The 26,974-nt window shown below is 32.7% G+C and overlaps 1 protein-coding gene across 1 annotated transcript in view; it reads left to right on the top strand.

The window, feature by feature from the left end:
- Positions 1-12,890: 12,890 nt before the first annotated feature.
- The window catches only part of sprt (PDZ domain-containing protein sprite), a 112,691-nt gene continuing 98,607 nt past the window's right edge, over positions 12,891-26,974 (top strand). Inside the window, exon 1 of the mRNA XM_033473226.2 lies at positions 12,891-13,223. The gene's annotated coding sequence lies outside the window, so the exon portion shown is untranslated. The remainder of the gene's footprint in view (positions 13,224-26,974) is intronic.

Here is a 26,974-nt window from a genome sequence, read left to right as displayed (position 1 = left end):
TGTTCTCTACCGGCTAAATTATGAAGACAAGTGAACGTCTTTTATAATTGTTTGGGGAACATTTTTTTCTAATGTTCTCACAACGATACAGTAATTTCTCCCTAATTCGCGCTCAGATTGCGCACAAAAATGGACAATTTGGGAAGAGGAACTACGATTATTCAAGCCTTGCAGCTGATTTTTATATTGTAGTTGTTGACAATCAGTAACTATAAAAACGAGACGCAAGGCTCGAATAATCGTATCTTCTCTTGCCAGATTGTCCACTTTTGTGAGTAATGTGAACGTTGCTTTCTTCAATTTACTCTTCTAAATTGCTATTTTACAAATTATCTTGTATATTAAGAAAGCATTAATGCATTAATTGCTACAAATAAGTTAGTGTCAACGTTGAAGCAATAACAATTTCGTTCGGGATAATTAATGCTTGCAACAATGGGATTGAAGTTATTGAGTTCATGTGGACGACGGTTAAAGTCTTAGTAATTGCAGTGAAACGTAAAAAGGGATTAGCATGTAATTATTCGAATTATTAATTTACATAATATTGATAATATTCCAATACAAATTTTGTTACAAATAATTCATCGTCAATAATTATTTATAAAACGTCATTCGATTTTTAAATTTAATATGAATTTCTTTGCAAGTAATTACAAATAAACGAATTTCATTTGCAAAAAAATCAATGAGACTGGCAAAAGGGTCAATTTCATTTACAAAAAGCTGAGCATGATCTACGAAAGGATCAATTTAAAGTTCAGAAAGGTGACTGATCTACAAAAGGATTAATTTGGAGTGAAAAACCTGAATCGTATTGTCGCTTGAGAATTCCATTCTTCGATGGTTGATTGCAGGCGTTTTTTGTTTGAACCGGGAACTGTCATCGAATGTTCCGTTGAAGCGGTAAGAACCGTGTGTATAAGAAGATGGCATGGACTTGTATTCTGGAATTACGTGGAAAATCCGAGGAAAGAAGGATGCAAGAAGAAAAGTGGTAGAAGCTCGTAGTTGGCAATAGGTGAATCACGGTGAAGCATGTAATTGAAAACATTTATGATGAAAACAGGATTAGAAGAGAAACACGATGATCCGTGGCGTGTAAAAACGACCAGAACGAAATAAAACAATGGAAGGCGAGGTGAGCAGAAATGAAAGAAGAGGAGCACCGAGGATACGAATGACAAGGAAGAGGACCGTGGAATAAAAAGAGGAATATGTGAAGAGAAAGGGGAGACAATGAGGGCGGGTGAGGCGTATTCTACACAAGCACGATGCTGCTATGTGAGCGTGTTGTAACGATGCAGTAAAATGAAGAGGATGAGATATAGCTATGTTAACGAAGCGTTAAGAACCGGTAAAAATAAAAGATGTAAGCTGTAAGAGCGATTGTACAAAGAAATCGCAGACACGTAGATGCGGTGTTCTTAATACAGTAATTTCTCCTTAATTCGCGTCCAAATTGTGCACAAAAATGAACAATTTGAGAAGAGGAGATATGATTATTTAAGCCTTGCAGCTCGTTCTTATAGTTACCGATTGTCAACAAGTATAAAAACGAGCCGCTAGGCTCAAATAATCATATCTCCTCTTCTCAAATTGTAAATCGTAAAATCTGCTTGCTGTAATAATAAAACAATGATACTCATGAATAGAACGCATTATCCGGGTAAAGCAGAGCGACACAAATGTTCTGATAATAAAAAATTTACATGGTTACAGTATCAGATTTCATCTATACTAATTTTCACAGTAAATCATTTTACGTGCAGTAGAGACTCCTTTATCTGAACTATTATTTTTACGATATTCTGGTATCCAAACGTTTCATTGTCTCATCATTGTATTATTTAGATACATTATCGCCTAATAGAGAATGAAATTTTTAGATAATAGAATGTTTTCGTATCAGGATATTACAAAAATAAATTTTCGGATAACAGAGTCTCCTACTGCATACGTATAATCGATGTATTATTGTATATACAATGGGGGACAATTATATCTGGACACCGTTTCAAACGTTAGAACTCTATTAAAAGTAGACTAAATGGCTTCAATTTTGTTTTAGAAGATGGTAGGACCAAACAATAACTAAAATGCTTTCTTTTAATTTTTCTATTACTTGGATTGAAAAAAAACGTAGATAGCTCTCGTTTTTAAACATAAAATTTAAAGACTACGTTTTGTAGGTCTTGGTAACTTATACGCATGCTGCAAATTTGTTCGAAATCAGTTGACGTACAGTCTCTTATCTTTTTTCAAATCCAACCGACTGCAATTTCTCAAAAAGATTTTACAGACATTGCCGAATAAACTAGTCTCTCTAACATCTCAAAAAATCGAGACATCTTGACCACTTTGAAAAAAGTTATTCTGTTTTAAAAAGTGTCCCAATATCAATACAAGTTACCGTATATTGTTTGTCACTAGAACAAGATTCTCCAAACGCTACATACAAACCTAAACCTAATTAACCTAATTGTTGCGGATTTCCACGAGAAAACCAGGTTAACGGATATGTTGCACATCGCAACATGGTGGTAATCTTCCCGAAAGCGTTGCGTCAGCGATATTTGTTTCGCGAAGTAAACAGTGTTGCATCTTCGCAGCGGTATTTCCATATTTCCATTATTCTAGTCTTTTTTTCAGCGTCTCTTTCGAACGGAAATGCTGTAAAACCTCAGTGAAACCTTTTTCGGCACATCGAGACAATAGCTCGGCAGTACGCACCTAATTGAAAGTCCCGTTCCGCGAATATAACTTCCAAGAACTATTACCGTTAAACTTTCCGGCAATAAAAGTAGTCTGCACTCTAGTGCACAGTAGTAGGTAAGTTTATGATCTTCTGCTCGCCCGCACCTTCTTCGGTCAACCGTCACAGCCAACTTATCTGCGTCCGAGAATCACGCTTTTCCCTTTTAGTCGCTTCTGGAAATTCATTCAATTACGCACCAACGGTTACAGTGGCGTTAAAACGCGCATGATTCAATACAATTTGAAATACAGTTAGTCTACAGGAAATCTCTGTGTACTAAATTTTCGATCAATTGTCGTAATTTAAACTACTATAATTTCGTAAGAAACAGTTGAACCACAATAAAACTCGGCACTTTTCGAAAGCTCGAAGTTTCTACTTTTGTTTCGCGTCGTCCATTTTGCTTCTATGCGTCGATCATTTCATGACTTATTTGTACAAAATTTTGTTTGATTCTGTGCAATTTTAGGTGTTCCATCGTTCTGTTAAGTGTGCCGTCAAATATGGAAAATCAAAAGCAACATTTTCGGGATATTTGGCAAAAACGAAATTATTTCCGAGCAACCACCTTCTTCGTACACGTCGAACATTTTTTTCCTTGCTCGAACAGCATTTCTTTTCGTTAGTAAAACAGCAAAATATGCCGAAAATGCTGTTTTTGATTTTCTATATTTGCTGAAACATCTAAGAAAAGCAATTGCGCAGAATCGAACAGAATCTTTTACAAATAAGTCTGGAAACGTCTGCTGTCAAAATATACAATGACAATAGGATTTAAAATGAAGTTAGCTGGTTAAAAATACAACTAATGTCTCCGTTGGTAAGAAAACGAAATTACTTTCCCATTAAACTGATAATAACTTAGATTTACCGTAATTTTCAACTTAATTGCATCAGTCAATCATATGTTACAGAATTGCAAACATGGATCGTCGTATAAGAAATGCATCTAAATTCGAAATTTGCTCTGTTACACGATATTTATGAACAATTGAAAATCGACGAGCAAGTGAAAAAGAATTAGCATGCGTGTATGAGCATAATAAGTCGCCGAACAAGATTTGGCTGGTAATCGTAACAGGACCGATGATGAAGTGAAAGAAGCAACTTTAAAATGGTGTCGAGAAATCGAACGAGAATTCTTTGCAGATGCAATTTGTAAACTGGTTCCCCGTTATGATAAGTGTTCAAAGATGCTCGCGGGCAAGTTTAAAAAAGTAGTAGCTGTATCTACGTTTATGTTACCAATCAAAACTGTATTGTCTCCATTCGTACTTCTTACATGAGAAAGAGATAATAATTTGTACGCGTGCGTTGACTTAAGCTCTCTCGATTAAAGCGTTCGCAGACATTTTCGTTTTGGTCTAAAATATTTTAGACATTTTTTGCTAATTGCATAGAAGTTTGGCTTTCTAATGTTAACAAATTAATACAGACGAATAGCACCTACATTTTCGAAAGTATTTTTCTTGACGATTTTGTATTTTGCCTAAAAAATATTTGAAATTGTATATAGCACGTGATATAATATTTAGAGAATTTATGATTCTTTCATGGTAATATTGTTCTTCAAACTTTTGTCGAAATGGTCACTGCTAGCTAATGAGTTATTTCTAATTTATTTTATTTTTTTGCTACATTTACTGATAAATATAAATACAGAATACCAGAATTTAGAACAACTGTATACCTACCAGGAAATCCCCTACTCTTACACATTTGTTGCAGCAATTTTTTGCAGCAATTTGCTATTTTTAATAAAGACTAATATATCAGGCGAGGGTGGAGGTGTGATCTATTTATTAACCGACTCTTCTATTCATTTTCTAATAGATATTAGTTTCTGAATTAATAATGAACACAAATCATATCTTGTAGTGGCAGAAAGTTTGAATCTTTTTATTCTTAGTTATACTACTATGTTCGTATAATATACTTACGTTTATAACGTAATATTGTTGTATACCTAATCCGAATGATATTTTCGGATCGTTTACCGTATCTACGCAGCTTTAAAAAATTAAAATAAATATGTCAATCAAAATGAACGTGCACTCTTTCGCGACGACATTCGACCAAAGGTCTTATAAATGACTCTGCAAAAACCGCATGAACTGGGCTACGAGGTCTCACCATATGCAGTTTGTTCTGCGGACTTCTTTCCAGCCAACTATCACCTCTTTAAATATTTTGATAAGGACCTCCGAAAGGAGGTTTTCGCTAATCAAGAAGCAGTTTAAAACGCCATAAAATATTTTATTTTTTTGCTCGTAGACTCGATACTATAAATATAATATCTATCTTACCGAAGCGTATATAAATCATAATAAAATGGAATTGTCGTAGAAAAACTAACGAAGTAGAAAAAGCGACAGAGGAAAAACGAAGTTCTGAGCGAAACGATATTTTTTCGAGCATTGAATTAGAAGAAACAGTTACTAAGCAATGAAATACTGAAACGTCAATGGTAGATAAATGCTCAGACGCTGCATCTATCGTGCAATATACAATTTGTCTTGTCTTCTTCACTCAGTAAATTAATTAATCATATGGGCAGGGTGTGCACAAAGGATGTGAAAGCTGATTTAAGTGCGTGAGAATTGAAACTTAAAGTAGCGTGAATTGTGATTACAGTATTACGCGGATGAACTCTAGTTCTTTGACTATAGTGTATACAAAATAAAACCCGGAACTATTTTTACGTTGTATCTTTTAACATTTTTGGAACAATAGAAGTAATATTTGGACCATTTGCTTCCACTTTAATATGAGAACCGCTAAGTGATAAACGCGACTAATGTATACTGTTTTATGACAACGACAAGATTGAATATACTCAAACATCATATGATTTCTATTATAAAGCAGAACAAAGAAATTTTTGTCGCTTAAATTTTCATAGAAATATTTTTACAATATCAATAACTGTAAAAGAAAAAAGTGAAAATTGGTAACCAGTCACTTTGAGCGTTAATGTTTAATACGACACACAGTGATCGATTTGATCCGAAAAGGTGGCCAAATTCGAATTCATTGTATTCAGAAAAGATTCGTGATTACAAGGGCGTTAACATTTTTTTCGGATTCCTTCGAATGACAGTATTACAGCTAATTGAACTTGGAATGTCGCAGCATTTTGCGGGACATTTCGAAGACTATAGTTTTTAATGTTATTTATTTTACTGAGATTGAAGTTTATTGTTCATTGTCTATTATTTGTGTGTCTATCTATCCATTTATTTATTTATTCATTTGTTTATTTATTTGTATATTAATTTATTTATATTTGTTATTCTGTTTAATTATTTGATATTAAAGACATTTTTTTAGTTACTAAATAATTATTCATTATATTAATTAATGTCATATCTATTTTTTTATATATCCCTATCTTAAAAACATTTCCATTCAATGAAGGTTAGTCTATTTAATCTATTTATACGTCAACAAATATTTATAGCTTGTAATGGTTAATTAATATCAAGAATAGAGACTGGTTTTACGCTTTAGACGATTGTGATAAAGATAATAAAGAATTAAAAAGTAGGGAGTATATAGTATATATAAACTTTAATACAGCTTTCGGTTCATTCGATTTGGATGGATATTAACAAAGTTATGGGAGTTTAAAAATTAAGCTGCTTTTAAGATGATCGTGTTCGCTTTTTCGGATCCAATCGACCACTGTGCGACGTCTACAAAATCATGTTTGACAAGAAAAAACATTGTGCGTCAGAGGTAAAAAATGGTAAAAGCACAATGGCCATAACTAATGAATATAATATATACAATTAAATATAATGGAATTATTTATTTACATATCTGATCGACTAATTAACAACACAATAAACGATACATTAACGATAAACAAAGTAATGAAATTTATATTATACACTTGGTGTAATATTCATTATTTCGCATGCACATATCGATTCAATGTAATATTTTGATCATGTCGCGCAACACTATAGAAATTTTTAAATGAGCTTTTATCATGACATTTTAGAAAGCATTTTAATGTTTATCAGAAGTTTTTATTTAGACGATAGAGCCATACCTATAATATAAGAATTATTTTTATTATAATGTATTTGTATTAGCTATGCCGAACAACTTTTTCAGAGTACTTCCGTAGGACTGTTTTATCAAAATTCTTGCATATTCATGACATGTACATATAACAATACTATTTAAAACAATTCTTAAATATTGTCTTTTAATATCGTCAACGTAAAATTGTCTCCACCAATTGAAACTGAACTAACATTTAGAAACTAAATGGCAAGTTCGTTCCTTTTTTAATCATTTCAATACATTGAAAATAATTCATTAACATTTTTAAATTCTTTTAATCTTTTTATTATTTTAAATTACATCTACTCAATTGTGCCATAAATTCGTAAAATTCACAATCTGGTTATCACGTGCCTTACCAATTTTTGAACATGAATTTTTCATTATTAATAATTCGGAAGTTTCTCTAAATATGTAGCTTTACTTTTGCAAAGATTATTCACAAATTCTGAATAATTGTTATGCCGAAATGTTGGGTTGGCAACTAAGTAATTGCCGATTTCAGTTATAGATGTCTCTCACTCCCATTTTTATGATATCCGTAAATGTGATATTATAAAATTATTATTATTATTATTATGTTATTTTTTATTATCCGCGAATGTTAGCAACTGGGCATATTGAATGCAGCGGTCAAGGAAAAGTGACCAGAATTGGTCAATCGTAAAGGTGTCATTTTCCACCAGGACAATGTTAGGCCGCACACGTCTTTGTCCACTCAGCAAAAATTAATGGATATTGGTTGGGAATTGATGTTACACCCACCATATAGCCCTGATCTCGCGCCATCGGATTACCACTTATTTCGATCCCTGGACAACTCCTTTCGTGGTAAAACTTTTAATGATGACGACGCTGTAAAATCTCACTTAACTCAGTTTTTGGCCGAAAAGGATCAGACTTTCTACGAGCATGGAATTCTCAAGTTGTCAGAGAGATGGCAAAAGGCCATCGAACAAAATTGAAAATACATTACAGATTAAACTTCATTCCAAGGAAAAAAAATTTTTTATTTTATTGAACAAATCGGCAATTACTTAGTTGCCAACCCAATAAAATAGTGACATTTTTTTAAACCTAATTTTCACACATGACAGTAACGCCGTCTTCTGCGAACGAACACTATAGACTTCTCGCATGGCAGGAAGAAAGTAAAGAAAACTGCTTCATCAGAATTGGAACAAAGGTCTTTGAAATGAAGGAAGACGGTGACGAAGCTGAATGTATTTTCTGTAGTCACTTGTTCTTTGGATCTACAGGATAGATTAGAAGTTAGAATGTCAAGGTTACAGCGACGACCATGTGCCGGAAATGATGACGAGTCGAACGCGTTGCTTGTTAGTGCAAATAGTTGCATTTGTGTGTACTAAGCAAAGCATTGTATCCTTTCAGATTTCTAGGTTTGCCAAATATATTTCTGTTGAATTTTGGAAATTCGTTCTAGCGTATGTGAATAGGAAACATATTATTCTCATTGATATATTTAAAACTTTTAAAGCAAGTCTTCTGAGCGATTATTTTTGTCAATTAAATAAGTATACGTTTATAAATATACAAATAAATATACGTTTATGTATTAATAATTTTTTTTACGGTTTGAAAATTATAAGACTGATCAAATTTCAAAAATCAATTTTCTATGTATGTGTACAGAGCAACACTGAACATATTTATACGTATTGAGCTTAAATATATTATATTCTTAAATGTATTAATTTAAGGATACAATCTACGATGATCAACATTTACTAGTTGTAAATTGATATTTAGTTTTAATATATTATCTGTTTTATGTATCTGATATACATATATATCATTGGCTAAGCTTTAGCATTTTCTGATACACACTAACAAGAGAAATCTAAAATTATACAACTGAATTGTTTGATATTTTATTATGAAAATAAAGTATGTTGCTAACTCACATTAGTCACATTTATAATAACAGAATTTCAAATACTCAACGCTATCAGCGCAGTTTTTAGACATATGTCATGTCATTTCAGACATATCCATTTCTAGTTATGTTAAATATATTGCATACGTTGATCTCGACATAGCATCACCTGTCAATATTGAGCTTCACAGAACAAAAAAGTTTCTCTTAGTTGTCCCACCTTTGTACAACAGTTCTTCTCTTAAACTTCAACGGAAGAGACGCTGTTATTTTTTGAAAGAAGTATTTAAGTGACAGAAAATTTCATTGTTAAAAAATTGTTTGTATCACAAATTTTACGATATATTATTGAACCTCATTCAACCGGAAACTTTATCTTAATGTATTCCTAGTTTGTGGAACTAATATTGAAGACTCTCTATTTTTAACATTACTGGTAGAATTGCTATATTTCTCTCGTTCAACGCTTTTTATTAATATCATTATTCTATATTAAAATAGAAAGTACGAATTATCACAAACATCTAAAATCTTGTATTAAAAATATTCAGTGATTATAAATATTTAAGACAATATTTATTGCAGTAATCCTCCTAGCCATTATGCAATTATTAAAAATATAATAATGAATTTCTTTATGCCAGAATTTGGTAATCACATATGTCAAGTTTTAATCAGTTCAACATATTTTGCTACTTTTTTATCATTCTTTTTAGAAATGTGTTTTAAATTGAAAGTTTACGAGTAGTAGTAACACGGATTCGTTAAATCAAATTTGCAAAAAAGAATTCTGTTAAAAATTGACATTCAAATGGAAATACCTACTTTAAAATTGATACCATCGTGTACAGTTTCACGACGAGATTTACTAACACGCATATACCGTTGTGCATCACACGATGGTTCACTTTTAAAGCGCACCCGGTTCATTTTCCAAATCAATGGTCAGCAACCAGGGACTTTAATTGGTCAGCTAACGTTGGCAGACCGTTGAACAGTATGATGTTTCAGCAATCTATTATAGGTGAACATAATTCAATTTAGATAATGGTCGAGATTGACTGGCAATACACTTTAAGTCATTAATAGACCATTCATTTGGTCACATGATGTGAGCACTACAGTAAATTCTCTCCAATTATCCCTCAGTTTGCGAAGAAAAATGGACAATGTTGATTGTCGACAACTATAAAAACGAGCCGCAAGGCTCTGATAATCGTATCTCCTCTTCCCAAATTGTCCATTTTTGTTTACAAGCTAGTGCAAAGAAAAGGAATGACTGAAATACCGTTCATATCTTCGTAACAATGCGTTAATTCGCAAACTTTATAGAAAATTATTTTTTTCTTTTGACTCCTAGATTAAGCTCTCGCAATTTGGCGGGAGAATTCCGAGACATCCTGTATATATATAATATATACACAGTAAGGAGCATAACTGAACCAATAATTATAAGTTGTGTATAAATCATTATTTATTGCTAAGAAGATAGGAGAATTTTAAAAAATAAATATTATAGTCATTTTTATAATAGCCAGAAGTAACACAAGAAATTTTTTTAATAATTAATATCTCCTCGTTCAGCAATGACAATAAAAATAGATTGACTCGGTTTTGCACCGGTCCATAAAAGGAATGTTTACGTGGAATGTTCTAACAGTGAGTTTATATCAAGCAGTTTCGTATGTTTACAAAATGTTATTACACGTCTTAGCACTCAGTTTCTCACAATTAATCGAAAGGAAAAGCACACAAGTGAAGTAAGAATAAATAAAAAGTCAATTGCATCACATTGTTTAAAAAAAGTAATTTCTCTTTTGAATGACGGCGTGTCAATGCGCCAGACGGCGAGAAAGTGTAGTATTAGTCAATCGACAGTGCAGAGAATAAGAATAAAATACTGTAAAAGTATATTATTAAATGTTGGAGGAAGACCAGAAAAATTATCACTGCAGGATGAACAAAGAATTATACGATTTGTCACATCTGGTGAAGCTTCAAATGCCACTATGGCTGCAAAATTATTAAAAGAAGATACGAATGTACAAACAAGCAAGTGTGGACAGTACGAAGAACCCGCAAAGGAGCTGAGTTTAGAAGCCTTAAAATAAAAGAGAAGCCAATGTTATCGAAGAAGAATATTAAACATCGTTTGGAATTTTCCAAAAAATACCAAAAAAGGACAACTATTGAATAGGAACGGGTTATTTGGTCAGACGAGACCAAAATTAACAGAATTTATTCAGATGGCATGTCTTGGTGCTGAATTCGTAAAAATGAAAGGCTTAAAGCACGACATGTAAAGCAAACGAAGCATGGAGGCGGATCCCTAATGTTTTGAGGGTGCCTAACAGCATTTGATGTTGGATCGCTGCAACGAATTAATGGCATCATGAATCAGTACATGTACAAGGATATTTTACATAATCATCTCATAGAGACTGTTGAAAATATGCCTTTTGAAGAAGAAAATGTAATTTTCATGCATGACCGAGACCCTAAGCACACTGCTAAAAATGCAAAAACTTGGCTCAGTACTAAAAAATTCTCTGTTCTGGATTGACCTGCGCAGAGCCCGGACCTCAATCCCATAGGGAATCTATGAGGTTTACTAAAAAAAACGACTTCGGGATTCATATAACTCCTAACCAACTTTAATCACAGATTTGTATAATAGAATTCAAAAACAGTGGGAACAAATATCATCGGATTATTGCAGAAAATTAGTGAAAAAGTATGCCAAAACGAATTAGTGCAATTGTGCAAGCAAAATGGTTGTTGACAAAATGTTAGAAAATAAAGAATATAGTAGATATTGTCAAGTATTGGACGTGGTGCAAAACCGATTCAATTTATTGTTGTTGTCATTCCTAAACAACAAGACATTAATTATTGCAAAAATTTCTTATGTTACTCCTAACTGTGATGAAAATAACTATAATGTTTATTTTTCGTTATTCTTGTATATTCCTAGCATGTACATTTCTTGTATATATTCCTATATTGTATATATATATATCATTGGCTAAGCTTTAGCATTACGTTTTCTGATACACACTAACAAGAGAAATCTACAAATATACAATTATATATAATTATATATAACTATGCATATATTAACTATTTATAACTATACACAACTATATATTACGATATATTACTGAATATATTCTGTTTTAATTACGTTTGAACGATATCTTTTTCATCCTTTCATTAAATAAAATTTTGTTATAAAATGAAGTGCTATATGTATTTTAAATTTCTTCCTCTATTATTCGTTTTCGTGTAAGCAGCACAAAGTTTATATTCTATACCTTATACCTTTTATGTCAAATTCATCCACCGTATAAAAGGAGGTAATCTTAAAATATGCTTGTATAATGGGATATCTCACTGCAGATACGGTACGCCATTGTTACATTATTTGGTAATAATCGTAAAATCGTTCAGATGATATGATATCTTACGCTAGACGCGTAATACTTTTTCATATAGCATATCTCGTGTGAACTAGGTCAAAAATAGTTGAGAAAATTTTATTCAGTCACGCACATAAAGTCGTCCGCGTCAAACGCGGAACATCATAAACCTACTCGATCAAATCGTGGACAACTATACGCGAATATTTGAAAGACTTTCTACAGTTGTTCAGGTGAATGCGACGAGAACCTTTCAATAATTGTTCCATTGCTTGAAATAACAAAAAAAAAACGAAATTTTCAACATGCATATAAATGTTTCCGAGATCCACAAAACGCATTATTTACACATATATTACGTCAATGAAAATTTTGCATAAAACTATCAGTTCAATGAAAAATAAAGGTGACTACAATTTTTCTTACGAAATCGTATCATTTTTATACGCAAAACAATGTATCTTTGTATCCTCTTTGAAAGATTATTTAAGGCACCTGGATCGAAAAATCGATTAATTCAGAAGTTACGATTTTTGTCCCGAACAGCCATATAAGCGAAACGCTATGGCCACTGCGCGTTAAAATTTCGTCGAGCGGTGTAGGTGTCGCGGTCGGCATCGCACACCTTCGCGTTCGCGTTCGCGTTCGGTCGCGAGGAACTCACCTGGTGGGTTCCGCACGAGCCTATCAGAGGGATGAGTTTAAAGAGGCCGCGCGGTATAGGTTCGGTTCGCGTGTGCCTCGACGTGGAAAGCCGGTTAGTCGGTCTGAATCCTTCGTGCCGGCTGCATTTACTGGAACGCGCTCCGTTCCGCTCGCGTCGGATCCGTTTCGGAGTGTAAATACTGGTACGTTTTCGGGATCGCTCCAAAGGTAGTCTCGCATTTGCAGCCACGGCTGGATCATCGTTCGCGAACGATTTTCGGTGGACGGGACGTAAACCAAGGACCACCGGGTCGGTCATGTGAACCAATCGTTCGCCGTTCGAATGGTGTCTTCCTGTATGCACAATTATTTCGAGTGCGCTTCGCTAGGATTTACGGAAGCAGCCGAATTCGAGCTTGCGCTCTTGGGGGTATGTACACTTTGCTTTCATCCTAGCTGAACAATTGCGCACGCGTGCGATCAAACCGGCAACTACACCTTCGATTGACTGTGTAAACAAAATTCGCGTGTTTACCGTAGTGCGAGAGCCGAGAAGAGATTCGAATTCTACTTTGAGAGGTTTCATGTATCTAATGACGGATGACGAATCCACTCTTTGAAAATACGTTTATATAATTATGCTATTTACGGAGCATAATTTCTCGTACAACGAATTTATAATCCCAGACGTCGAAATTACTTTTTGATTACCGGCGTGCCATCAATGATGAAACGGCCAGTTCAAAATTTTATGTTCTACAATTCTTGTAGTTGTAAAGACGATTCAAAAGGTATTCAAAATTTAATCAGTTTCACTTCTGAGATAAATGTATCGGTTACTTTTAGCTGTGTTATTTAAAATATATTTAGTAATTTAAAAAATTATGTGCAACTGTCTAAACGTTGTCAGCTTATTTGAAAGAAAACAATAAAGATCGCACAAAATCTAAACAAATTGAATTGAATCGCTTTACTGAGGCAACACTTATCAGCTGATTTTAAATGTTCGGTACATTCAGCGTTAAATGTTATCAGCGAACGTTCAAGAAAGATGTAGACATTTCCTTAATTATTTCATTAAACTGCAAATAATGCAATAGTATTTTCAAATTCCTTCAATGCGTTTACTGTTTTGCATTTGATCTTGTCGTATCTATCATAAACGCATGAAATCCGTAATCTAATCATATATAACTATTGCAATTTGTTTATCAAACTTGAAAATTCGTTTTAATGACAAGCTATCAAGTAAGCCAGCCTCTGTTAGGATCAACGAGGTGCGAGGAGCTAACAAGACCAATTGTTATGATAAATCTCGTGTTTTTCTACTTTTATATTATTAAAAAAGTTGTTCTAATTTTTAGTGTTTTTCGTGAACACTGGTGCATATTATTGCTGTTGCCCGTGGACGAAACATTTTGTTGAACAATTCAAAAAGTTCTGTAGTTACAATTACATAGTTGAACAAAACCGGAAAAAAACACTTTTGCAGTATAGATCGTTAATCACTAGATGGTTTATTTTATGTACTTATGAGACAAATCAGCGAGTGAAATATGAAACAATGATAACGGTTGAACAATTTAAAAATGCTGTTAAATTATATTTCCAACGTACACCACTCAATTTATTAACAGAGCGAGACCATTTTTATTTGTCTGAGATTTATTGCAATTGAGGTAGACAAATTTTATTTTGCATAAAGATCCGCTGTCTATTCATCACTGTTCGAATCGTGTAACGTTACGTACTAACGACTTCGTTCCAATGTAATTAACCGTTCGTTTTTACATATTTTAATTTTATTACACAGCACGTTTTACGAGAAATCGTGTTATCTGGAAACGATGGTAGCAAAATTGTTGGCGCGTTACAGAAATTCGTATTCATAGTTGTTTCAAAAACAATTAGCTACTGCTTATACATAAATTAATACATAAATTCGTAATCGTACGTAATAAAAATAAAAAGAAATTAAATTTTTAATTAATTTCAACGGATATATTGTGTTTACGTATTATTAATATCACTCCATATATAACATTCGTATCGTACATAAAATTTTTACTAGGAAAAATAGCGTTTTCATCCTTCCCAGTGCACGTAATCCTTTCATTGTCTCGTTATAAGAATTTTTGCAAGTACAATCAACGTACAATTTTCCGTGTATCTGATACGATTCGAAACTCCGGTTTCCACGGCCGTTGTACCGACGTAAGTTATATATCCGCTACATTAATGGAATTCACGGGGAAAGATTACTTGCGAAGGTAGAAGCAATTACCGAGTGGTGAAACGAACGGACGAAGGTTTTCATTCAAACGGATAGATAGATGAAAGAAACATTCGAGACCGATCCGAAGCAAGTGTAACGTAACCCTGGGTCGTGTTATCGTTCCCGCTTTCTGAAATGTATATACGACGGGCATACATTAATCATAATCACTGATTGTTATTCAATTTCTTCTGTTTACGAATCTCATGGAATTGTAAAACGATTTGCAACGTTCGAGGAATTAGGGCAGACAGATTTTTTATAATCCGAGCTAGGATGTTGTAAGTCGGAAAGACGGATCGAGTTCGTACTACTGTACACATGTGGAAAACTTGGAGTGATTGTTTTGAGGATTGAAATGCTATACGTATTCTTGATGCTCTAAAAATTACACGTTTAAATGTCAGTGAAAGCGATTTTAATGTACGGAATTATTAGTTCTCGAACGAGCACAAGATATACAATATATATAATAATAATAATAATAATAATAATATATATATATAATTATATCTGACGGAACGATATCTTAACTCATCGTGCGTATACATTTTACATTAATCGAAGCAATATTATGGCATAGCAATTATAAAGTCCCCTAATGCCATCTTTAATCATCTCCTGATATTTTTTTTTTATTAAACTTATAGTATTCATATATTTATGTTCCTCAGAAATTATTAATTGTCGTCCATAACTAGACTGCGGATCTTTATGCAATATAAAAATTTTCCGAGACAATTGTAAAACGCAGAAGCTGCATAAAAATATGTTTCCTCTTCTGATGGTTTCAATGAATTGGAGAGAATGGAAGAATATTATTGAATTCTTTTAATGTCCTTAATTTTCGTTATTTCGCATAGGTATTATTATCTTAAATGCATAAAAACCGCAGTCTATCCATTATGATACAGAAAGTGTAAAGTTGATATTAAATATAATAGTTGTTCTGAACATTATCTCGATTTTTACAATAATTAAATATTTTTATAATCGTTGTGTTCTACTTCATTTAATCTAATCTCGTTAATTCTTAATTCATTTGATTTCTACCACCATTATTACTATTATACTACTTTAGTACTACTTATTACTACTGCTACTACTACTACCATAGTACATATGAAATTTAGAAAGCAATTTTTTAAAGTAAATACAATATAAATTCGTAGCGATTTCTCCTACTTCTAATTTACATAAAATAAATAATGCTTAAAAAGTGCAATATATTGTAATTATTATATTTTATTGTGATTATTCTTGTGAAGTGAAATAACAAGTTAAACAATTTCTTGGTACTTATTTTGGTATTTCTTTTGGTATTTGATCTAAGCAAAATTTTAAGATGAATAAATTAATATTGTTTCATCGCATCGGAATATCATATAACGTGTGTTGCGTGTATCGAAGATTATCCAAATATGTAAAAATTTCTTAATATTTTGGTACTGTCCCTAGCTGGCCATAATTTATCAACAGATATCTACGATCGCCCAGATAAATTGCAGTTTACAGCGACCGAGAGAGCATCTGCTTCCTGGGCACAAGAAAGCCGTAATTGTAGAACGTATATATCAAAGTCATTCGAGACACGCGTGAGTTAAATCTCACACCTTCAGATAAAAGCACGGAAGACAGATTGCGTGCAATTATTTCCTAAAACTAGAAATTTTCTCGTTAATGATATACCATTGAACCTAAGACGTCTTCCTTTATATAATTTATTCTGGAAAAAACGATATTAATGACGACTGTGTGTTGCACAAGCTCGTGAACGTTTTGAAAATGTTAAGTACACGTAACGTTTTCAAAATATAAAAATGTTCCTGAAACTCGTCTTCATTATTGATATCTATGCATATGTTATTGGTAGGTACCCAAATTAGAAAGGTAACATGTTAATATATTATTAAAATATGTTGAAGCATATATTATTGAAATAACGTGATAACATAGATATTGTTTGTATTCATTCATTCAATTGTTCTAGTAATTATTATTGATATAGACATTGTTTGATTTCTTTCATGAAATTTTTCGTTTACATATTATTGAAATATCATCATTTTATTTGATTGAGGTACTCACATATTATAGAAATAAAATGTTAGCGTAGGCTTTGTTTGCATTCTTGGATAATTGTTCGTGTATATATTATTGAAGTAACAGCAATGAAAATAACGAACTATCATATTGTGCGTTAACTTTTAATAAATGTAAAAATTTTAAAGGCGTGTAGCTCTTTAAGGCACTGAAATTGATATTTTTGATATTTCTCTTTATAATAAATAATAACTGATACACGGAATTAATTCGATAGAAGATAATTAATACATTAACATAGTTATTATTCGGAATGAAAACGATTATTATTAATAATTATTATTAAAAGAGAATAGAAGAATGTACTCGGTGCTAAATCATTAGCGTGTTGCGTGGTTTTCTTTAACGAACTGATATGTATTTTTAATTACGTTTGTTTCGCGCTGCGGAAAAGAGTGTCCGAACCAATTATTATTTTATTGCCTATTATATATCATCATAATGAATACTTATTTTACATACATCAAATTAGCCCTTAATACGCTTTTTTACATTTGCAATTGCGCGGTAATCATTTAAAGTGAGCCTTTTAGATTAAGGATATTTCAGAGTTATTTTTCTTTTTTCATGTAGGTCAAGTATGCTGACACAAGTGTAAAGTTCAATGACAAGTTTTACGTTCCGTCAACTGGTAGAGTCATGCAATAATAATTTAATGCAACAACATTAAATACGTAGCAAATTATAAATTCAATATGAATAATTTATAGGCAAACGTCAATCGTGGTGATGTACCAGGAATCTTTATCTATTATACAACTATTTTACATTAATTATAAACTAGTTTAATGATGGAAATTAATCACGCCTGTTCCGCAATGCAAATAATAATTTGTAATAAAGTGACTGGACAGAATTACTTTGTCACTTGAGCATGTAGTTGACGTTCTCCACGTTATAGGCTCTAATCCATCCAACTATAACACATTTATAATTGAAATGATTCTCGTTTGCTACCTTTTATTTGCTGTTGCGATTCTATTCGAATCTTCTGACGATCTTACATACAAACAATTAGTAACTGAATGGTGAAATAACTTTTTAATAGGTTGACTGCATAATCATATAATAAATAAATTGTAAAACAATCCTTTTGTAGATCATATTCATCTTTTTCACAAATCAGATTCACCCTTTTGCAAATAAAATTCACCGCAATAGTTATTTACAAAATTTGATCCAATTCTTCAAAATATGAACGTATACATATACTTACTTTATATATTTACACAGCAACACAAATTTCATAAGAAATAATTAATCTTATTACGTATAAGCGATTTTTATATGCACAAGAATGAATTTGATTTGCAAGAAGATGAATCACGAGAAAAATTTATTTTTAATGGCAAAGTAAATTATATAGCCGTAAAAGTTATATTAATACCTTTAGACCTACAAGAGCGTTAATTTGGAGATCATAAAGGTGAATATGACCTACAAAAGTACAAAATCCAAGTAATACAACTACAAAATGTAGTTAATTCTTTTACCGATACATTAATTACAATAATTATTTACCGACATGTTGAGTGATCCATATTGAGACGTGGAAGGTGCAAGAAGGATTGGATGACTAATTGCCATAATAAACCGTAGCTTCTCAGTTTTCGTAACATTAAATAAATCACTTTGATCTATGAAACCGTTGCTTTAGCTGATTTAATAGACAATGAGTTGAAGGGTAACGCTGATCCCACCTACCAACAACTGTCGCATTCTTTATTATCATAATTTTCAATGACTCGACGTGAATATTTGCATGCAGAAGTTCACCGTGCCCTGATTTGCCGTGCGAACGTTCTCAAAGTAAAATAAAGTTCCGTAAGGAAAACCGAATTGGACGTACCGTTAATCCAACATTAATTTAACGCGAGGTACCCCGGTTACCCGTGTAACGTGCGAAACGCAAATGCATTATTCGACCGTTCGCATTGCGCAGCGTGAACAATTTTTTGTTGCAGAGCCGACTACCTCTCACGTACTCCGCCACGTTACCCAGATAATTGCGCAATATCAAATCGACCCGCGCTTTAATCGGTCACCGTGCGTGTATCATAACATGACTGGAAACGAAGAATGCCGGAGAGCAATCTGATTAGCGGAACCAACTAAATCATTTCAGACGATTCAGAAAGAAACGAACGCGGCAAATACATTCACCGCGGCATCGAACTCGTACATATCTCAAGTGGTGGAATTTGTATTGGATATTTCTGGGCGCATCGACCGATCAAAAATATAGGATACAGAAGAGTGACATTCTGAAACTTCTTTCACTATTTCCGACCGGCGCAATCAATAATAAACAGAATAATAACAATCGCGCAATCGTGGACAATCTTACACAATAAAAAAACTCGCGAATCGTAAGTTCCATGTTTTGAGTGTAGCAGTGATACTAATTTAATCCTCTGTAATCTAAATAAACAAGCGAATGTAGGAACGAATCCTTCGAATATAAATTAACAACGAATTTCCTACCATTTAAAAAACGACCATTTAGGGATTCATGACAAAATCCCGCATAAACAGAGTCGCAACGTCGAAAGTGTAATTTTCGTCTTGCATTTTCTAAATAGGTTTATTACAGATGAAAGAGAAAGCAGTACATTTAGAAAGAAACAGATAATATTTTATTAAGAGCGACCCGCGTTCATCCAGCGAGAATTTAAAGAGTACAATTCACTCTGATGAGCGAAGTAAGCTCATACACAAGCTCTTTGACTATGAAGGGAAAACAATAGAACAAGATACGATATTGTGGCTAAAAATTAAATGAAATCGAAAGCATTGATAAATTAGTACGTGACCTCAAGATTAACTATAGAGACTTGAAAGGTTCCTAGAATAGCAAACGTGCAGCGATATAATGAACGAACGGTCAAGAAACAGAGAAACAGAGCGCGCCGAAATGGAAGATTGTCGCGTTGTTAATCCGAGACGAAGTATTCGGAATCGGGAATCCGGCGACGAGATCGGCGAGCTGGAGGCGGAATTGCGAAAAGCGTACATCGCTAAGGAGTTGCGAGTGCAGCTCGCGGAAAAGTCGACGGAACGGTACATCGAGAAAATGCGACAGCAGCAAACCATGAAAATGATGCGGCTGGAGCAACAGACGGCTTTGGAAATGGATCTCCGTCGAAAATCCGAGGATCTCCTTAAGTCCGAAGATTACAGACACCAGCTGACGGAGCAGATAACGAGAAAACAGGAAGAGAAGAGCGTCGCGATGGAGGAAGCACGCAGAGAGAGGGAAATCTTAGCGGAAGTTGACAGGATGCGCGAGCAGTCCGAGAAACTTCGTGAAACGATAGCGAAGAACGAGCTGGCCGAGAGCATGAGACGAGAACGTTTTATACTACAGGAAATGAAAGAGATCCGCAATCAGGAGGAGATGGAGGCCGAAACGAAGAAGCTTTCGGAGGACAAGGTGTATCTCCGCGAAATTGATCGACGAACGGAAGAGGCAAAAAGACTCCGCGTGGAGCAGATACTGAGCAGGGAACGAGCAATGTGCGAAATAGCAAAGATATTGGCGGACGCGAGCGACGAGAAAGAGAAGAGAATGTCGTTGGTCGCCGAGATCATGGAAGCGGATGTCAGACGCGAGCTGCTGATCAAAGAGAAAGAGGCGATCGTTAGGAGAAGGAAGATGAGGGACGATTTGCTGGCTAATTTGGAGGAACAGATCGTTTTCACGGAACAGTGCAAACTGCGCTTTCTTGAGCAAGATATGGCATTCGCGGAAGATATCTTGAGGAAGATTATGGACGATGAGAGAACTGCTAAACTCACCGCGGCGGCTAAACGAAGAATGCAGTTGCAGTATCGCGAAGATTTGACTCGGATGATCGAGGAACGTCGGAGGATTCGAGAGATCGAAATTGCTAAACTGGAGGAGGAAGCGAGGGAAGAAAACATGTTGGAGATGATTCATCGGAGTCGTGTCAGAGAAGAGAGGAAACGATTGTTGCAAGAACATGCGTCCAATGTGGTTGGTTTTTTGGATCAGGATGTTCTCTCCGCTGAAGAAAAGCATATTATGGCGAAGGCCGCGGAGGATGAGACGGTTTCGTAATGTACGCGCGAAATACTGTAAGTAAAGTTAATATTCGGACACCTTTTAAAGTGCAATAACATTTTCCAAATTAAGATAAACAACTTTGGACTAATTATATTAAGCTCGTTCAAATTACATGATGTAGGTATACTTAACATTTTATACAGTTCACGATTGCATCTATAAAATTGATACAAATTACTAAAAGTTTTATGAAGGTGTATTTATAATGTTACACAAATTATGTACAATTTATATCAAATTTTGTTCAATTTATACAATTTATATAGAATTGTTTAATATAAACTCATACATATTATAAAAAGCTAATACAAATTATATAAAACAAGTACAATTTATGTAAAACTTATATAAGTTAATTTATAAAATGAATGACTTCTTTTGTAAATATTAGGCCGATTAGTTTGCTAAGCAATGAGTAAACAAATTTTTGCGAAAATGGTTACGATCAAAAAGAATATAAATATGATGCTTATCAAACTTTTTATTTCAGGCTATAGAAAAAATTTGAACAATGCATTTTGTAGATCTCGCGGTGACTTATACGCATGCTGAAAATTGTATCGAAATCGGTTAATGTCCTTTGTTCGAAAATAGTTGGAAAACGTCATTTTTTAAATGTTTTTTTTTCATTCAAACCATGTGCAATTTTTGTAAAAATTTGCTTTGTCATTGTCTAGTAAACTAATCAGTCTAATCTTAAAAAGGAAATGCTTTTTTATGTGGTCCAATTTGAAACAAAAATTGTAGCGTTTTAAAAGGTATCCGAATATCAACCTTATTCACTGTAAATGGAGAATATTCGTCATGTACGAAGTTGTATAAGATTTGAATTATAGATATAAGAGCGACATTAACATAAATAGCCTGAAACTCGAACGTATTAATAGAAACTGAAATATAATACCACGGAAGTAATTAAAAACAATTGTCGACTAGTGTTGAATCACACACGTGAAAGTAACGAAACATTTATGTGTCACAGTTATGACAAAATTATTAATGCGGGAATCAGACCGGTAATAAAGTAGAACCCAATCAGACGCGCCATATACAAATTGGAAAAATTAGCCGCGTTCAAGTGCCGAGATACTTCGACTGATTTTAACATTTTTAATCTTCTGCTGTGATAGAGGCTATTAATCATTGTGTCAGATACCGAGCTGGGAAATTACGCGGTTGAATGACTCCGAGCATTAAAAATTATAGCATCGAGAAAATGTTGTAAGTATTATATGGTCATGCATAACGTGTCTCTACCAAACCCTGTAATTAGGGCTCGTTTTATAACACGTAACGTTAAAAATTTTAATTACATCAGTTTGGACAAGTTGATCATTAATACGAAGGAATAATATAAATGATAAAACGTCTTAGATGTGATGGATATTCTTAAATATATGTGTAGATTTTAATGTTGCAGTTATGATTTTTGTACGTTTAACAACTATATCGTAAAATTGGAATCGAGGTTATGGAGAATTGTATTCATCTATGCAAAATAATTTACCATTTACTATGTAATCTCTTTTAAGAAATTCTTTTGTAGCATATGTTTTCATACTTTAATAATTCAGAAGCTGCGATATAAATTTTAACAAATGAATAATTTGTCTTATATTGAGTGGAGCAAATTTAATATCATTTAATTAAGAAATTATTATATAAAACATTATTATATAAAACGAAAGCATAAATACTTGTTACTAGACTGCGGATTTTTATGCAATATAAAATTTTCGTAAATTAATTACAAGGAACGTAAATTAGATGTATATGTTTTTCTTCTTTGAATAATTTTAGTAAATTGTACACAGTATTAAAAAAAATTCTTCTCAAATTCTTCTAGTGTTTTTAGTTTTCTTTTTTATCTAGTTGTTTGTGACAAATATTCATAAAATCTGCAATCTGGTTATTAGATAGTAGAATATTTTTTTTATTGGTCATTAAATTATATTCACACGTAAAATATAAAATAAACGTGAATTGAAATTAATTTAAAATCAATTAATGAATAGTTTATGTGACGATGCGCATGCACTGTAATTTTAAACCTCTAGTACTGCAACTTTATACGACTCACGTATGTACATGTATTAAACTTTAAACTGTTCGTTAACAATATTTAGAAATTTCTCATCAGACAAGCTTAAAATCTACGGTGCTTTCTAGGTAATAGAACAAAGTTAAGCCTGTGACAGCTGTCGGCAGGTGTTACCAATTATTTAAACGTCCAATTTCCTGTTAGAGGTTTTCTTCAAAAGCAGTTAAAACAGGTTTTGCTCCTGCGTCTGCAATTTGTATACAATGAGCTTCGAAAATGTAAATATAACTGCTAAAGTAATCGTGGAATACAAAAGTACCATACAAATCAATTTCTTGCATTTACTTTGTCCCAATTGTTTCAATAAAAAATCTCTCACAAAAATCATAAAAATCTTTTAATAAAAAATCACATCTATTTAAATGCAATCTCTCACATTTCCACACATGTATAAAAAGAAATTATTCTACGTCAATTTTAAACGTGAAAAATACGTACCATGAATTTTTGTGAAGAAAGTAAATGAATGAGGAAGTGCAGTCTCTATGCAATGGCTTTTTTATGACAACACTGTTGCTTCTAATTCAACATAAATCACCATCCTTAAAACAATTCTAAATAAACCGTCACTTCTGATTGGCGGTACATTAGGCTTAATGCTCCTACAATTTTCTTCTAAAACTGTTTGAACGAAGTTGAATGCCACTTGCTATTTTCTATGGGTAATTTGATCGTGTAGTAAAAAAGAACGCTGTGCACACTTATCAAGCGGTAATCGACCAATGACTTGCATTTCGTCGAAATGTTTAACATAGAGCCTTGTATTAATCCTTTGGTCACTTAAGATTATTATTTTAGCTAGTGTAATAAATAGCGTATTTAAGAAAAAAAAACAAATATTTAATTTTAAATCGTATCTACTGTTTAGATAAGTTACGTTACTTGTTGCAATAAATACTTAAAATTATACAATAAATAACATACTAAAATTTAACAAGATTCCAAGATATTTATTATTATATATTTTGCTGTACTGATACTTTGTTTACTGCGTTTACGATAGAGTTCCTTGAATGATCCAAATTTTGAACAATATGTTATGTACCCCCACATGTTTTGTACCCTCACAATTAGAGAAGATATTTAGGTGGTCTTATTTAGGTAGACCACCTGTATACATATGTATAAGTACATTATAGATATTTCGTTATATATGAAAATTGATGCTTCAAATTTTTAATAAATTTAATTTTCTAAATTTGTACTTTCTAATTTATGATTTACACCAACTTTTGTTATCAAAAATATCTTAGTTTAAGATGAAAATATTGCATTAGATGTTTCAAACTCACTAGATAAATTCTATATTTTATTTGACAATATTTTTGCTTCTGATTATATTATATTACTACATACATATGTACATATATTAAACGTAAATTATATATGTAAATAACTACTACGTAATCCAATATATTAAACGTATATCTTAAATATATGGAATATATGGAATATATATATGGAATATGTGGAATATATATACATATATATATATATATATATATATATCATGAAACGCCATGTATTTGTGATTTCAGAAATTTTATTTTCCGAAAGCAAGAAAACCTTTAAACGTTTCAGTCTGCAGATAACAATTTTATTGACATTTACGTACCTGTGAACGCTATGGACATCACACGCTGACAGTTAATCAACTTTCTTGTTAAAAAACCTTGACATAACCTGAATTAACTACTTCGTCGATTGCACGAGTGCGAGCGTTACCTTATAAAACTGATTACAACTCGAGAACACAAGCTAATAACAACACTCGTTTACCCAGTATGTTTCATTATGATTGTTCTCGCACGTAACGCTATTTAATATTAAGTGCCTCACAAACGAGAAAGTAATGGAACAAAAATGTTCATTGTTCACGGTATCCTTGCTTACAGAATAAATGCAGTAGACATTGCCCAGTTCCGCGGAAAATAACGGCACATAATTGGAAGTAGGAGGTCACAGCTTCCTAAACGACCTCATCCCTTGAAATTACTGGATTGTTACCGACGCTTCCTGCCATGAAATTCAAAAATGGGAGAGACGCAGTTTTCTTTTGTACGATATTTCGCTATCGCGCGGCGAAGCGACAAATAATTTAGTTATATAAACAGTCACAGCAGGAAGTAATTCTAGGATAACAATTAACTTTGTAATCTGCACATTCGAAAGTCTGCTTTTGTGCAGTCTGTTCACATCAACGTTTCTCTTGCGAGTGATAAATATACCAAGGAAATGAAAGAAGAAACTTGCGTTACTTTTCATAAACAATGTAATAGTATATTTTATTTTTATTTATTTATCATCAACGGGCTAAATGCCTATTTAATTTTTCAACAAAAATTGAACGTAATAATAACAATAGTAAAAATAATAAAATAGTAATCAAATGAAAATGAAAATGAAAACAATTTGATTACAACATTATTGCCTTGATATTTAAATTTATTAAAATCATCAATGGAGAAGTCAATGTCGTTAGTACAAGCCATTCAGTTATTTCATTCAGTCATACCATTCAGTGCAAGCTATTCAAACAGTTCGTATTTGAAGAAAGAAATGAAGGAGATTTTCAACCTCTTTTTTAATGCCACGCTGCATATTTTGTTATATGTATAATTTAATTTTCATAGTCGAGTTTTCTTCTAAAATATATTTTATTTTAATTTAGTTTTATTTTATTTTCTACAATTTTCTATTTTTTGATGTTTTTTCATGTCTACAGTGATCTTGGAAATAATAATGCAACGTGTAAACTACGAACTTAATCATTCGATGTAATAACTAGATCGCGGATTTGTGTTTATGGCAAAAGTAGGTAAGTGAAATACAGAACAGTGAAGACATCACGAGAATATAAGAATTTCATTACACTATTTTTATTTCATTGATATCACTGAATAAAGAAGTACATCTTTATTTAAGTTTTGTTTTGCATACTTGAGTAATAACGTGTATTCTAGTAATAACGTATTAATAAGACATTAAAATTCGTCTCAAGTATGATAATCACATGTGACATAGAATATGTTCCGTTCGATTGCTTTTCTTATATCTCCTTCCATTTTTGAGAAGGCTTAACCATTTTATAGGGAACTTTTGACTTATGAATAGCCTGCGGGTTTTATGCATTTCTGACAAAAATGAATAATTGAAATATAAAATGATGAAGACATAAGAAGAATTTAATGATTTTGTTATACAATCTTCAAGTTAACAGAGTTATTAGCAGAAGCAATTTATTTTTTATTTAATTTCTGTTTCTTGCAATCGATGTAGGAAATTTTTATTTTGCATAAAGATCCGCAGTCTACTTATGAATAACATTCCTCCCGACCTGACGTTTTATAACCTTGAAAGTTATGGGATCGCGAATAATTGAAATTCTCTTGGTACACATTGCCATGACATATAAAAAATATGCTGACTTCCTTTCAAAAAATTCAAGATAATCTCTATTTTTTCCAAAAATATCTCGTACAAATAAAATTGAAAAAACAATTAATGAAAAATACCGCAACTCTTCCGGTTTCTTGCATGTCTTAAATGCTAAAACCTAGTTAGTAGCTTCGTAAGCACCCTGTATACAGTGATGTGCATAATTATTAACTCAAA

Source organism: Megalopta genalis, chromosome 1 (assembly GCF_051020955.1).
Source record: "Megalopta genalis isolate 19385.01 chromosome 1, iyMegGena1_principal, whole genome shotgun sequence".
In the NCBI taxonomy this organism is placed as follows: Eukaryota; Metazoa; Arthropoda; class Insecta; order Hymenoptera; family Halictidae; genus Megalopta; species Megalopta genalis.
This window is presented reverse-complemented; position numbering and strand designations above follow the sequence as displayed.